This window comes from Acomys minous, assembly GCF_964271855.1.
Source record: "Acomys minous genome assembly, chromosome: 4".
Lineage (NCBI taxonomy): Eukaryota > Metazoa > Chordata > Mammalia > Rodentia > Muridae > Acomys > Acomys minous.
In genome coordinates this window covers 110,109,179-110,126,012 of record NC_140486.1, presented here as the reverse complement: position 1 = coordinate 110,126,012, position 16,834 = coordinate 110,109,179, and the positions used below count along the sequence as shown (strand labels likewise).

The following is a 16,834-nucleotide window of genomic DNA, read 5'->3' as shown; positions in this document are numbered from 1 at the left end:
GTAAAAGTTCAAGATTATATAAGGAAATGCAACTTTTCTCCCGCGATCATCCTAAAGTGAACTTTTTTTTTTTTCTTTTCAAAACAGGGTTTTTCTTTGTAACAGCCTTGGCTATCCTGGAACATTTTGTAGACCAGGCTAGCCTCAACTCACAGAGATCCACCTGCCCGTGCCTCCCAAGTGCTCTGTGAGTTCCCACATTTAAAAGTTGGGCTTGCTGGTGAAAGCCTGAGGGGTGTGGGGGTGGGGTGGTGGTGGTGGTGGTGGAAGAAAGCACAGGGAGAGACAGGCACACTGACCTGTGGCTATATCAAGTCAATGAGCTCTGAGGCTCAGTCAAGTTTTTCTTGCCAAACAAAACAAAGTGGTATGAGCCAATCTGATCTAACTAGTGAGGCCAGGCAGGACTATACAATGAGACCTTACCTACCTACCAATAAACATGCAAACAAACAAATCCATTCCATCTTACCCCAGCCCCAAATATAATGCAGATGGGCTTCAGAAAACATCTGTAGCTTACACATGGCCCCCAACTCTCTGAGAGCACACACACATGAAACACAAAAGTTAGCAAAGACGACAACACTGTAAACCCCAAATCCTCTTTGCAACACTTCCTGAGAAGGATGTAATATCAGAGGACGAAGAATACACACACGGCTGCTTAGAATGTCTCCTTTCAAGACTGGCTGAGGGCTAGGCAGAACATTCTACAGTTAGATGCACTGCAACAGCACAGCTTTCATTCTGAGAAGTTAATCTCCTAAGAACTGCTTTAGAGTCAAGCAAGGTGGAGACAACAGCACTCTTGCATCAGTAAATGGTAGAATGATACTGTCTTTCTTAATTAAAGCAAGGCGATTAGGTGAACCAAGAGAGATTACTGAGCAATTGTGTGAGGACAGACACAAAGTCACACTTTCTCTGACTAATTAGGGTATTTGTTTACCCCTGCCATCCTGACAATGTTTCCATTCTGATCTCGTAAGAGCAGAGGCCCTCCACAGGGTCACCTGTGCCTAAGCATTTCTTAGTGATGAAAGACAACTCTCCCTTGGCAAATATTGACAGTTCCTTACATTTACAGAAGAATATGCCCACGTCCCAACTCTTTAATCTCCCATCAACATCCATCCATCCAGATGGCAGATTGGATGACATTTCTCCCTTGAGGCACATTACCAATTCTTCAATCTCCCATCAGCAGCCACCCACCCTGGATAGTGGACTGAAAACCATTTCCCCCTTCATGTGCACTTCATTATTTTCATTTTCCTCCTGCTACTTGCACTTTTTTTTCCTGGTGGTGTCAGGAAAGAACCCAGGGTCTCATGCATGCTAAGCAAGGACTCTTGTTGTGAGCCCTCAGAGCCACACTGATTTGACTGCATTTGCCTCAAAGTACATGACCTCGTTTCAACCCCTACTGTCTAAAAGTTTCTTCCTAAGTATCTTTTCTCGGGCTCAGGTGTGGTGGTACCCCTTTCATCTCAGCAAGAGGGAGCCAGAGGCAGGGGGAATCTCTGTAAATTCGAGGCCAGCCTGTATACAGAGTGCGTTTCAGGACAGCCAGTGTAACACACGGAGAGACCCTGTCTCAGCCCTCTCCTGAAAAACCCTTTCTCCTTCCCAATAATGTGTGATCGCACTCACTCAGTAGTCTCCTGCTGTAAGGCAGCTTTACTGAGATGGCTCAGCATGGAAGACCTACTGTTAAGTCTAACCACAGAATCCCTACGACCCATCCACAAAGGGGAAGGAGAACCAACTCCTGCAAGCTGTCCTCTCATCTCCACAGGCATAGTTATATCCAAATGCTTACATACATACATATGAGTGCGTGTACACTAAATACAATTTAATTAAAAAAAAGAATTTAAAGCCGGGTGTGGTAGTGCACGCCTTTAATCCCAGCACTTGGGAGGCAGAGGCAGGGGGATAACCGTGAGTTCGAGGCCAGCCTGGTCTACAAAGGGAGTCCAGGAAAGCCAAGGCCAACACAAAGAAACCCTGTCTTGAAAAACCAAAAAAGAATTTAATAGTACTCTCTGGCAAGTAATATGCTGATGAGAGTTTTTTCTTGCTTAGTCTTCCAACTTGAGAATACAGTAACTCTTAAGTCATTTTTTATTAGGACTTTATGGATTTGGTTTTTGTTTGGTTTGGTTTTGGTTTTTTGAGACAGAGTTTCTCTGTGTAGTCCTGGCTGTCTTGGACTGGCTTTGTAGACCAGGCTGGCTTCCAACTCACAGTGATCTGCCTGCCTCTGCCTCCCAGAGTGCTGGGATCACAGGCATGCGCTACTATGCTCAGCTCAAATATTTCTTATTTGGACTTTTTTTTTTTTCATAGCTAGAGTATTTTTGTCCTGACATTTATAATACTGCTAACAAGAAATCAACTGTCTTTGTATAAGATATGGCTACTGGGCTGAACTTGATTTTACTAAGTTTAGGATTATAACTAGTGGAGGCTGGGGAGATGGCTCAGAGCACTGGCTGCTCTTCCAAAGGTCCTGAGTTCAATTCCCAGGAATCACATGGTGGCTCATAACCATCTATAATGAGATCTGGTGCCCTCTTATGGCATGCAGGTGTACATGCAGGCAGAACACTATACATAATAAGTAAATCTTAAAACAAACAAACAAAAAAGATTGTAACCGCTAGGTGCAGTAAAACATGCTGATAATCCCAGACTTAGCAAAATGGCTCTAGAAACTATAAAATACCAAGTTTAGTTAAATAGGGAATTGTAAAAGAGGGCAACAACTGGTATTATTGTGTACTTGGTTCTGCTCTATTTACTTCACCTATATTATCTGACAGAAATATCTCACAGACAAATACATACAGGTTTAGGGTGTAGGCTGTAGAGCCTTGGTGGGCCTGGCACTAGTGGACGGTTAACCCTGGGCCTTTTCTGTCTGTCTACCACACTCCAAGATGAGAGTGCTAAACAGACTGTCCTTCCTGAGTACAATCTCCTGGGAACAGCACTGCTGCCTGCAATCCTGGCCAGCACAAGAACATGTTAAGCAATGGGAGAAAATAGCAATATTGGGACATTTTCTTTTAAAGGCAAAACCTCACTGTAACTGAGGCTGGTCATTATACTTGACCTTGTGATCCTCCTGCGTCAATCTCCCCTGGGATCAAGAAAAGGCCCCACAGGTTTGACTAAGGCCAATCTGATGATTTCTTGGTTGAGGTTTCCTCTTCCCAAACAAACCAAAACTCTGAAAAAAACTAGCACAGTAACATTACTTTGTAAAAACATGAAAAATATGCCAACTTTATAAAGTCTAAATTTTCCCTGCTTAGAACCCTGAGAAAAAGCAATCAGCTAGTAAATGGCCTGGCGCGTCTAGAAATCAACAGCTGGCTGGGGCCCTGGCAATCATACCAAAGTCCGGCTCTGTGGTTTGGAGATTTACCTTTCCTGTCTGTGGAGGAACAGTATTGAACTTCTCGTCTTCCTGTAAGGCTCCATTTCTTCTCAGCTTCTTTAACTGGGTAACATAGGGTCCAACCCGGAGGCTTGGCTTGGCTATGTTCCAAGACACATCTACAACCCATTCTCTTGTGAGCACAAAAAAGCTACAGCATGGACACAGCTAAGCTCTGCACCAGTGTTCTGAATGTCGGACCCTTTCTAGAGTTTTAACTGAGACCATCGTTTCATTTATTAAACATCTGAAAATACTGAGTCTGATAAATGGGCTGAATACCTACTTATATAGGTCTTGAGAATGTACCAGCAACTGATATACAAGTATAGGTTAGCAATTATTTATTTTTAAATCCCTTTCTTCCTGCTTACACCACACAGAATTCATGTGCTATTTCCATCCACAGTTGGCATGTGCAGAGGATGCCATCTATAGCTCTTACTTTAGCATCTTTGGTGTACTCTAGACTAGTGATGTCACTGACTACCCACTGTACTTAATTAACAAGAGAAGCCCCTTTCCAGGTATTCCAGAATTCCCATTTTAAAAAAAACAAAAAACAAAAACAAAAACCCGTTCACCAGGGGTCTGGAGAAATAACTCAACAGTTAAAGAGTGCCTGCTGCTCGTGAGGAGGACCTGAATTCAGTTCCCAGCACCCATGTTGGGTAACTCACAATGTCCTGGAACTCTAGCCCCAAGGGTTTCTTCCCCCATCCTCTGGAAGCACTGAACTTATGTGCACACACCCACTCTCTAATACACTACAGTTGAAACAGTCTGACTTCTGGCTGTCCTTGCCTCCAGCTCACAGAGACAGGCCTGCCTCCTGAGTGCTGGGATTAAAGAAGTGAGCCATTACCCCTGAGTTTTCGGGGGGGGGGGGGGGGTACAGAAGGCAGGCTGTGAAACATAATTTTTTAAAAGTCTTGGTGAGAAAAGTCAAATGGAGAAAAAAACTCAAATGTGTTATGGGTCACACAAATATATAAAGTAGCCAGCTACGTTTACTATAATAGTTGATTTGGCCTCCACCAATACTAAATGTCTCTTTTCTTAAGGCCCCAGCGGCAGTAAAAATATTATGAATAGGAGAACTAAAAATAACCTGTAGAAGTGAGGATAAAATAAGAAACATCAATTTTTCTTTTTCTTTTAGTGAATTACAACTACAAGAAATGGGGCTGGAGAGATCGATGGGTAGTTAAGAGCACTGGCTGCTCTTCCAGAGGACCCAGGTTCAATTCCCAACACCAACATGGCAGCTCACAACTGTCTGTAACACCAGTTCCAGGGAATCTGACACCCCCACACATACCTGAAAGCCAAACCACCAATGTACATAAAAATAAAACAATCATTTTAAAAAGAACTGTAAGAAACAAATCATTGTTGCAAACATGTACACTGTTTAGACAAGGTCTCACTATGAAGCCCAGGCTAGATTCAAATGTGTGATCCTCCTGCTTCAACATGCTGAGAGCTAGGATTGTAGGCATGCACCATGATGCTGGGCTAGTATGGATATGTTTGCATTAATTACATGCTTACTTAAAAAATTGTGGGCCGGGCATGGTGGCGCACGCCTTTAATCCCAGCGCTAGGGAGGCAGATGCAGGTAGACAGCTGTGAATTGGAGGCCAGCCTGGTCTACAAAGTTAGTCCAGGATAGCCAAGGCTGCACAGAGAAACCCTGTCTTGATAAAAGCTGGGCGTGGTGGCGCATGCCTTTAATCCCAGCGTTAGGGAGGCAGAGGCAGGTAGATCGCTGTGAGTTTGAGGCCAGCCTGGTCTACAAAGTTAGTCCAGGACAGCCAAGGCTACACAGAGAAACCCCGTCTTGAAAAACAAAAAAATTTAAAAAATTAAAACAAAAATATATTTAAAGCCAGGCATAGTATTGCATGCCTTTAATCCCAGCACTTAGGGGGGCAGAGGCAGGCAGATTGCTCTGAGTTCGAGAACAGCCTGGTCTACAAAGTGAGTCCAGGACAGCCAGCAGCCAGGACTACATAGAGAAACCCTGTCTCCAAAAACAAAAAACAAAACCAAAAAAAGTTATCACCTCCCAGCTAGATGTAGCAGCACACTTGTAATCCTAACACTCAGGAATCAAGAAACAGAAGTGCCAAAAGTTCTATGCCACCCTAGTCTATCTTGCAAGTTCCAGGCCAGGCAGAATTATAAAACAAGGCTGCTATTTAAAAAATAAAATAAAATAAAAGGGCTAGAGAGATGGCTCAAAAGTTAAGGGCGCCGACTGTTCCTCCAGAGGTCCTGAGTTCAATTCCCAACCAACCATCTATAATGTGATCTGATGCTCTCTTCTAGCCTGCAGGTATATGTGCAGCCAGAGCACTGTATATATAATAATAAATAGATACATCTTTTTTTTTAAAGATTAAATATTTTTGTTGGGTGTGGCAGCACACACCTTTAATCCCAGCACTCAGGAGGTAGAAGCAGGCAGATTGCTATGAGTTCCAGGACAGCCTGGTCTACAAAGTGAGTCCAGAACAGCCAGGGCTACACAGTGAAACACTGTTTCAAAAAAAAAAAACAAAACAAAACCTTAATGCTATGAAAATCATACCAACAAGTGTGCAAAGAGAACATTTCTCACATATCACAATGGAACCTCTTTTAAGGTCTTTGTCAGTCTTCCCAGGGAAAGGGACATCATGACCAAATAACCTGAGAAGCTGGAAGGATTGCCCATACGGTGCAGCTGGAAACAGTCATAACATGCACTATTTTTCTCTGACAAGCTCTGAAAAAAAAATCACCTTCAAAGATAAAAATCTGGGGCTAAGGATAAAGGCGGGTTGTAGAGCATTCACCTAGAATGCATGCAGTCCTAGGACCAATGTTAAAGCAAGACAAAATAAAAGACTATGGCACGCCGGCCGGGCATGGTGGCACACTCCCAGCAGTCGGGAGGCGGAGGCAGAGGCAGGTGGATTGCTGTGAGTTCAAGGCCAGCCTGCTCTACAAAGTGAGTCCAGGATAGCCAAGGCTACACAGAGAAACCCTGTCTCGAGAAGAAGAAAAAAAAAAAGGCTGGCACACGTCTGTAACCAACAACTGGGAAGCAGCAGCAGCAGCAAAAGCAGGGATGCAAGGTCACCCTAAGCTATAGTGGAAATTCAAGGCCAGCCTGGATGTGACTCCCTGCCCCCCCCACCACCAGAAGGCCCATACCAGAGCTACTGAGCAATCAAAAGACTAATACTCCACAAAATACTATGTAGTAAACTTACAGGGACAGGGGGAATCCTTTAACTTCCTGCTACAATCTCTTCTCTTGTGTAAACCACTTTCAAGTTCAATTACAGCAGAGATAAGTGAACAGAAAAATGTACTCTAGTTAAGCAGTCCATCTCTGCTGACTACAAATTTTATCGCACTATCATATGCCTGCATTATATATTATTTACAGAAACATTCTATTTCCTAAAAATACAAAGTGAAGAAGAGACTTCACAAAGTTTTTCAAAGGTGAGAACAAAACCAAAAGCTTTCAGCAGGGTGGGGTGGTGCACAGGCGGCAAGAACAGGTAGGTCTCAGTGAGTTTGAGGTCAGCCTGGTTTAGAAAGCTAGTTCCAGGATTACCAAGGCCACACAGAGAACCCCTGTCTCAGAAAACAAAACAAAACCTCAAAACTTTTCTATTCCAAACAACTTACAACTTCTATACCAAGCATAACTCACCAAGGTTGATAAAGCTATGACTGTAGAGGAGGTAAGAACCAGAAACTCTGCATAGATTGTACTGGTGAGCCAAGTTCCTGCCCGCCTGCCTACCACGAGCAGCTAAAAGATCAGCAGGCTGATAGTTTACCATTAAAGCAGAGAACTGCTTAGCTAGGTCAACAATTTCTTGAAGCCAGGCACTTAAAACAGTCCTTACAGAATGTTATACGTGTGAATGAAAGTCTCATCTAAGGAGTTGTTACTCATGAGTGTGTCCCCTTGTCTTTAACACAGTTACACCCTAGGCAGGAAAGGAGCGCTGTCTGAGCTGCCGCAAAGGCTTTATGAAATAGAGATCGGAGGCTCGCAGCCCAGGAACTGCCTCCCGACTGTCTGTGCTGTCTCCAACTTGACCCTACAGATTCTGTACTGTTCTTTCTACTCACTGCCTCGGTTTCATGTTTTTCCTTTCTCCTAAACAAACAGCTCGCAGGACTGCACAACTGTGACAAACATCTCACTAGAGGCTTTGAGAAGTTGTTAATCATTATCTGACTTACTAAACTTGCACTTTACTACCATATAACATTAGTTCTCAACATTTTGTAAGTACAAAGTAGAGAACTGGAAAATAGACTTATTGTGGCTCACCTTACCTACTATTTAAATAGTGCGAAATAACTCCAGGCACCTGACCAACTCAGAGAAATAAATGTTCAAGTGCTGTCACATGCCTCTAAGTTCTCATAAAGAAAACAGCCTTCAAGACCAAACAGAACCCCAGAGGGAAAAAAAGGTAAGTTACATCCCCACACTTGATCACAGAAAATAAGAGAGCAATCTGGATTGTACAGTTTCCAGCCTAAGGCCTCTTGGTAGAATCAAGGGTGACCGAAGCCTAAACTGACAGCATCAGTCACCCCCATCAGAACCTAGGCTGCCTACAGCCACATGCCTCCCTTCTTCCCAGTATGAGTAATAGGAAAGATAAATGCTACCTACAGGCCTAACTCAACTATAGAAACTACTAAGCAGTTATAACTGTACAACTAAAGCATTTAAAACAAACCACCAGTTTTTGGATTATAACATGTGGCCATCATTTTGAAATCTATTAAAAACTCCTCGGGGCTGGAGAGATGGCTCAATGGTTAAGAGTGCTGTCTGCTCTTCCAGAGATTCTGAGTTCAATTCCCAGCAACCACATGGTGGCTCACAACCATCTGTAATGTGATCTGATGCCCTCTTCTGCAGATAAAAGTACTCATATACAATAAATAAATAAAATTTTTAAAAAATCCTCAACTGCCTTTATTTGTAAACTTTCATTTTAAAACACTAACTCAAAAATGCTCAACAAGAAACCAAATCCTTACTGAGGAAACAAACTATCTCACATGATGAAGGCGTGCACAGTCCAGTGAGTTCCTGTTTTGAAGTGAGGCAGAGCCGGTTTCCAATCCCAGCTGGACTGCAGTGTCCACAGGACCTAGACAAGTCTTTCTCTTTGCTTCCTCATCTGTAATGGTGATGGGGCACTACCTACCATACAGATTTGTCCAACATGTCAACATGCGATGGTAGCCGTGTCAGGACTATCTGGTAAATTTTTAGAATCTCCCTTGATTCTCTATCTCTTCTTTAATCTTGAGACTTGCCACTCCAAACATCATTATAAATTATCTGTATGCTGGAACAACAACAAAAATGCATACTATGTGCTAAAGACCCTTTAATATATACGAAATACAATTTCTATCAATGTTAAAAAAAAAAAAAAACAGGCTCAAAAGATATCATCACAGCCGGGCGTGGTAGCGCACGCCTTTAATCCCAGCACTTGGGAGGCAGAGGCAGGTGGATTGCTGTGAGTTCGAGGCCAGCTTGGTCTACAAAGTGAGTCCAGGACAGCCAAGGCTACACAGAGAAACCTTGTCTCGAAAAACAAAAACAAAGACAAACAAACAAAAAAAGATATCATCACTACAAAAAGTATTAAAAAAAAATCACTCAAGCAATCTACATGAAGAACAAAAAAACCCAGCTCCAGTCACACAGCTCCTAAACTATATTACAACCCTGGGCAAGTGGCAGCACTTTAACCAAACACCGCCTCCAGGTATGGTGGCCTCAGTGTTTCCATCCGCAGAAAGAACCATTCTGACTAGACTGTTTCTGAAATTCTAAAGTTTCTTCCACCCAGAACAGTCTATCACAAAACTTATGATGTCTGGACAGTTAGTACCCAGGCCCTCTACTGCCACAAGCCTCTCAGATGTAGTCAAATCATTCCCATCTGAGGACTCTAACCTAAAAGGGAGTTCAGGAACTCGCCAGGAGTTATAGAACCCTCCGACGGAGAGTAAGCATCCCAAACAAAGCACAATGCTTCTAACCCCAAAATTAATCCTGCCCTCCAAAGCCCATGAACCGAAGAGTGGGCCACAAAGACTTGTAAACCACAACCTGTTCAGGCTATTTTCCCCTGTGCTTAATATAGGTTTGTCATCTGTGGAGGAAGAATTATGACAATACAATTAACAGCACTCTGTCAGGGGGCAAGCTGACAGAGGCCATTACACAAGGCTATAAAGTAGCAACTTAATACCAAGCCACAAAACCTATGTTTTGTTTCTCAGGCAAACATTTTATCAAAATTAATCAATGAGTTGTGATGTTTTAACATTACTGTACTTCCTTGGTCTCAAACAATGTACCCACTGGATAATGCTCCAAAGAATAATTGCTCAATAAAATCAGGCTGCTACTAAACATTGGTTAACCAGGTTTTCTTTCTTTGTAAAATGCCCTGAAAATGCGGACACACAAAGCTGAGCCTGGTGGTACCTGCCTATAAGCCTGTACCCAGGGAACTGAGGGAGAAACTAGACTGGTCTGCAACAGTGGATTGGAGGCCAACCAAGGTACAATGGGACCCTGTCCTACTGTCCAAAAACATATCCACATAAACAAGAAAACAAAACCTACAGCCTAAAACAATCTGCTGTGGATCTGAGCATTAAGACTAACAAGGCCTCAAGTTAGAAGAAATAATCAAGGAATAGGTATGCGCAGGACACAGCCAACATAAACGGCCTCCTTTGGGACTACTTCACACCTGACTGACCTCTTGCAATTCTCTGCATGCCATGCCCACTTCCTCTGCCAGCTTAAATTCACAGCTGCTATAGATCACAAGTCTATCTTCCCCTGCCCCTTCCTTCCTGGAGAAAGTTAAAATGACACTATGAGTAAGTTCTGTAAGATAAAAATGGCACAGCAGAGGACCACACACACCAGCACACATGCATGTGCACACCCAATGCTGATGGCAACGAGCCAATATCATTCCATCTAAGCTTTGTTACCAAGAACCTCAATAGCTCTTCTCAGAATCCTTGGATGGTTGGAGAGACAGAGGTTAAACACTTATATTTTTTTTCCCAGACTAGCCTCCGAGTACTAGTAGTGAAAATACTGCCTCCATTTGTTCCCTCCACAACATACTGTAGACTGATAGAAGTCATTAAACCAGGTGTGGTGGCTCATGCCTTCAATCCCAGCACTCACACTAATTCCAGCACTTAGGGAGGCAAAGGAAGGAGGACCTCTGTAAATTTGAGGACAGCCTGGTTTACATAGTAATATCCTGTCTTAATAAATAAATAAATAAGTGGTTAAGATACAGTTCCATAGTTAAGAATACAATAGCCAAGCAAGATACCCCCTGCCTATTAACCTCAAGCATTCAAAAGGGTGAGGCAAACGGACCACAAGTTTGAGGCCAGGAAGGACTATATAGCTGGACCTCACCTAAAGCAAACAAAAACTACACAAGGTTAAGAAATTTCACACAAAGCTTGAGTTCTTTTACTAATGGTTGAGTATCAATCCTCTCTCTGATAAAATACCAACAGAGTGAGTATATACTTGTGCAATGTGAGGTACTTGGTTTGCTCTGCAAACATACAAATACAGTGTCTTTACAATTCCAGAATGAAATATTGAAATTCAAAAATAATCAAGCCCAGAGATCCTTGGAGATTTCATTTTCACTTTATCACAAAATTCTGTCTACAAAAATAAAAATTTTGCTATTATCCATGTTATCTATGATATTTCTATTTATATAACACATAAAAACCCATAAAAGCAAATACCTTATTAAAATGACTCACGGAACCAGGCGTAATGGTGCACGCCTTTAATCCTAGCAAAGGGAGGCAGACGCAGGCAGATTTCTGAATTCAAGACCAACCTGGTCTACAGAGTGAGATCCAGGCCAGCTAGGGCTACTCAGAGAAACCCTGTCTTTAAAAAAAAATCCCTGGAAAAGAGGAACACTGATTTTTTTTTTAAAAAAGAGGTAGAAAGCCGGGCATGGTGGCACTCGCCTTCAATCCACTTGGAAGGCAGAGGCAGGAGGATCTCTGTGAGTTTGAGGCCAGCCTGGTCTACAGAGAGAATTCCAGGACAGCTAGAGCTGTTACACAGAGAAACCCTGTCTCGAAAAAAACCAAACCAAACCAGCCCATCAACAATGGTAACCAAAAGACACTACCTGAAATTATAATCTACCCCTGGGTTTTATCCATGTGGGGAGGGAGAATTTGTGTCTGAGTCTCCATGTAAGTATTTATAAGGCCAGCAGGACAAGTATCAATCAACAGTCACTGATTAATTTCCTCAGGAAAATTATGCTCTTGGAAAAATATAATAATTGCTACAAAAATCTATACATAACAAAGACTGACGGAAATAAAAAGCTTTGAGTACTAGAAAATAACAAGAGATGCTAAATAGTATATACATTTGCACTATACACTAGAGATTCACATAAGACAAATTATAAAACCAAGCCCAATAAGTAATTGGACTTTTCAAACTATTTCATACTAATCTTATGAAGGCTCCGAGTTCAGAGGCTGCGGTGGCAGATACACATCACTACTTCCAAGCATCTGGCTCAGTTCTAGGCCAGTCTAGGCTACAGAGTTAAGTTCAGGCCACTCTGGAGTACTGAATTAGATCTTATCTAAAAACTCACAGGAACAAAGTCGAGTGTGGTGGCCTTTAATCCCCGCACTTGGGAGGCAAAGGCAGGTGATTTCTGAGTTCCAGGAAAGCCTGGTCTATAGAGTTCCAGGACAGCCAGGGCTACACAGAGAAACCCTGACTTGAAAATTCTTTATCAACAAAAGCAAACAAACAAAATGAAAACCATACACACATCCCAAACCAACAACAACAACAAAACAAACAGAAAATCAAAACAATAACAACAAAAAAACCCAGCCTATTTCATCATCTCACTTTCTGTACCATTAGAAAAAGGAATGGGTGCCATGCATGGTGGCGCACGCCTGTAATCCCAGCAATTGGGAGGAGGAGGCGGAGGCACGCAGATCTCTGTGTTCGAGGCCAACCTGGTCTGCAAAGAGAGTCCAGGACAGCCAAAGTTACACAGAGAAACCCTGTCTTGGGAAAAAGAAAAGAAAAAGAGAAAGGAATGGGAACCATATAAATATACTTTAGAATGTGAAACACAAAAGAAAAGGCTAATTTAATGTAAAATTCAGTTAAAAGGAAAGTCCTCCTTGTAATGATAGCATATCATTTCACTAAGAAATGTCCTATGCCAATAAGAAATATAAACTGGGAGGTAATGGTGCACATCTTTAATCCTAGGCAAAGGTAGGAGAATCTTTGTGAGTTAGAGGCCAGCCAGGTCAGGGCTACACAGAGAAACCCTGTCTCAAACAAAGAGAAGAAGGAGAAGAAGGAGGAGGAGGAAGAGGAGGAGGAGGAGGAGAAGAAGAAAGAAATGCAAGGAAGAAAAAAAGAAAGAAATATATTCAGTCTGTCTCCTCATGTCATGATAAAAAACTAGTTTCCTTTGTGGACACTCCAAGAATAGAGACTATTTTTTAGTAGTAGAACAGAGAACAGGGAGGGCCACAGCATTATAGTGTACAGGAGGCAGTATGTCAGCCATGGATGCAATCTTTTCAGTGTCCTTTAAGTTTTAAAGCATTGTGTATACACATGTGGGTAAATGAGCCTGAGTTCAGTTGACAATGGAAGACAGGAGTGTGTGGAGCAGCTGGCGCTGAGCAGGCAGCTGTGAAACAAACTGGGTGCTGGGAGCCCAGCAGCAGCACCACTCAGGACCTCTCCACTAGCAGCTGGGACCCCCAACCACTGAGCCATCTCTCCAGGCCAGCAGTGCCCTCCTAAAAGCACTGCTCACACAGCCAGGCCTGTGTGCTCTTCTCCACTCCTCACCATCAAATACAAGCATTCTGCCAAATAAAAATAAGGTCAATAAGCAGCAAACCTTGAAGAGAAGCTAATAAATATACTTCAAACAAGAAGCCTTAAATAACAATGCAACCTTGTCGGGTAAACCAAACAAAACATTTAAGAGGATTTTCAGACAGGTGCTGTTGATTCATGCCCAGCACTTAGAAGGCTAGGTCGGGGGAACTCCCTGGAGTTTTAAAGCTAGCCTGGCCTCCACAGCAAGTTCCAGGACAAGCTTGGGCCAGCAAGACACTGTCTCAAAATGCCAATAAACAAACAAATAAAAGTACAAATTTTTTTTTTACTGAAAAATATACACAGAAAAAACAAAAAAGGAAATTGATTTTGTAATTCTAGCACTTGGAAGCCCAAAGCAGGAGAACACACAGTGAGACACTGTTTCAAAAGATGCGTCGTGGGGGTGGGGGAGATGGGGGAAGTGCAGAGAAAAAGAGATGGACTACTACTTCCACGTTTCAAAGAGCATGTCTTACTTAAAAAAAAAAAAGTCTCACTGAGATCCATCTGGTTGGCCTGGAGCTCCTCCTTATGTAAATTAGGTTGGCCACAAACTCCTGCCTCCAAAATGTAGAGACTAAAAGTGTACATCGCCACCATAAAACTGAAAAAAGTAGGTATTTCCTTGTATATACAAGAGCTTACAAAACCAATATTAAGTTCTAAGCCAATTCTTACAAATTGTATATATTGTAAGCTTTTCGTTGTTACTAAATAACTTGATAGTTTCTTTTTTTAAACCTATGAAATAGACCTTAAAAACTTTCACTTCTGGATCTCCAGTATTTTTGTAACTAAAAACCAAACAAGAAATTTTCTAGAAGCCTGACAGTGGCGGTGCACGCCTTTAATCCCAGCACTCAGGAGGCAGAGACCGGCGGATCACTGAGAGTTCCAGGCCAGCCTGGTCTACAAAGTGAGTCCAGGACAGCCAAGGCTACACAGAGAAAACCCTGTCTCGAAAAACCTATAACAAACAAACAAACAAACAAAAAAAGCAAAAGAAATTGTCTAGAAAACGGTATATGTCTATCTAGACTATTGCTAACAGTTTGATTTTTCTTATTAGTATTTTTATAAATTGGCATTTACATTTCTATTTCAATACACTTCTCAGGCAATTTTATAGAACTCATCAACACAAATGCCTTGTGTGGGCAGAGGTTAATTTAAGCACCTCTTTTCATAACTTCGGACAAGCACACATCTAGTGACACTTTCTGCAAAAGGTATTTTCCTTGGCTTGGACATAGATTTGCTTAAATATCCCGGAAGCTGTCAAAATAAAAAAATCGATCTCAAACTGCATTATATTTAAGAACAATGTCAACTCCTAACTGTGGCCTCCTCTGCTCTCCTGTCTTTCACAAGAGCGCCTTTAATATGCCCTAGCATACATTTCCGGCCTCATGAGTCACTGAAAAATGAGTTCTAAGTTTTCCGTGGAAGGTCGCTCAAACAGCTCCGACCCCAAATGCCTCTTTAGTCTACCCCACCTTTCGCCGCACTCGGTGAATTCGCAAGCTCCTTGTACCTTTGTCCTCCAGCTTTGCTGCCCCTCCACGCCCTTCTCCTCTGCAACCCCCTTCTCCTCCAGAATCCAATCGAGTCTTCTACACCCGGTTTAGCACCGCCTCGCCCAGGAAGCCTCCCAGGTTCGTGGGAAGGCGGAAACGATCGACAGGTCTAGTCTTCCCCGAGCACCTTTACAGCAATTGGTAGTTCCTAAACGGAACTTATCTATGCCCCCTCCTGCCTTGTATCTTGGTTATTTGTGTACTCGTCTTATCTCTAACATCACACGTTAAAGCTCCCCCGGGGGAGGGGACCTCCGGGCCGGCTTCGTCTCGGAGTCGCTTCGGGGACCCGCACGCAGTCGGCGCTTTGGATTGCTCCAACCGAATCTGGGAACGCGCCTACCGCACAATTCCTAGCCAGAAATCAGTTAGGTATTTTCCTGAAAGGTCCCTACAAAGACAGTGGCTGCGTCCCACTAACAGGGAGGCTGCGCGGGGCTCGGGGAGACTGGGTGCCCGGAGTCCCCCGGCGCTGCGGGAGTGACAGCTGGCCGAGCCAGCTCTCCCCGGGCTAGCTGCAGCGCCGGCCCGCAGGCCCCATGAGCCTAGCACCGGCGAGGACAAGGGCGGCGCCCGGGACTCCGGCTACCCCGGGCCGCTCCCGCCGCCGCCGCCGCCGCCACCCAGGAAAATGGAGGCGGGTCGGGCGGAAGCCGGCGGGCGTCCGTGTCCGCGTCGCGAGAAGGGCCGGGCCGGGGGGTCACTCACTATGCTGGGCCGAGCCAGGGAGCTCCCTCTCCGCGTCGTCGCCGTCCCCGTCCTCTGCCGCCGCCGCCTCGGGCTGCTCGCTCGGTCCTCGCGGCGCGGCTCGGACGCTCCGGCCCTCCGTTGTCCTCCGCCCGCAGCTGCACCGGGCGACGGGCTCCCGCGGCGGCGGCGGCGGCGGCTGCGCGGGCGGACGGTGGCCCAGGGGTTCCTGCTGTGGCCGCCGCGCTGCTGCGCTCGGTCGGGCTGCGGCTGTGGCTGTGAGGTCCGGCACTGCCTTCGCCTCCGAGGTCGCCTCCGCCTTCGCGCGGACACTGAAGCCCCAGACTCTCAGGCCGCGCGGCTCCTGGCGCCCCGCGCCCAGCTCCGGCCTGAGCCCGGCTTTGACGTGCGCACTGCGCAGCCGCCGAAGGCGCGATGTCGGGCGGCGCAGCAACGCCCTCTGCGGCCTCGGACGCCCCCGGACGGCCGGGCGGACTCAGGACGCCTGACTCTCGGGCGAGAGGAGGGCTTGGGACACAGAAAAAAGCAGAAATGGAACTGGAGTTATCTTCTATGTGCCCCTCACTTGCTGGTTTGGTGCTCAACCAGTCCTGGGCATCTGATCCCTATTCCTGAGGAACACACGCTCACTTCCTCAAATCTTAAAGCTCTAATTCTGCGGAGGACTCAAAACTGTTTCAAATTGGTTCTTCCTTGCTTTTGCAGAGTCTGTAACTTGTAACTTCATTTTGGCATCTCTTGACAGAAGCGGAGGGGGGGGGGGAAGGGCGGGGAAGGGATGGAGGGAGGGAGGGAGGGAAGGAGGGAATGAGAATGAGAATGAAATAGTCCAAAGAAATAGGATTTAACCAGGGTACAAATCTTACTTCCAGAGGGAAGTGGAACAGAGGGTGCATGCCTGTACTCCCAGTAATTTGGAGGTGAACTCAGGAGGATTAGGAGCTTAAGGTCATCCTAGGCTTCAAAGGTTCAGGTCAGCCTGGGCTGTGTGAAACCCCGTCTCAAAAAATAAAAATAAAAGCCAGGCGGTGGTGGCACACGCCTGTAATCCCAGCACTCAGGAAGGCAGAGGCAGGTGAA

General features: G+C 44.6%; 1 protein-coding gene across 2 annotated transcripts in view; it reads right to left on the bottom strand.

Annotated features, from left to right (window-relative positions):
- CAB39 (calcium binding protein 39) overlaps positions 1-16,121 on the bottom strand; it is a 71,259-nt gene extending 55,138 nt beyond the window's left edge. Inside the window, exon 1 of one of the 2 annotated variants that reach the window (XM_084779213.1) lies at positions 15,755-16,121. The gene's annotated coding sequence lies outside the window, so the exon portion shown is untranslated. Of the gene's footprint in view, positions 1-15,003; positions 15,142-15,754 lie in introns of those variants that run through there. The other variant, XM_084779214.1, reaches the window with a different exon arrangement.
- Between the last annotated feature and the right edge of the window lie 713 nt (positions 16,122-16,834).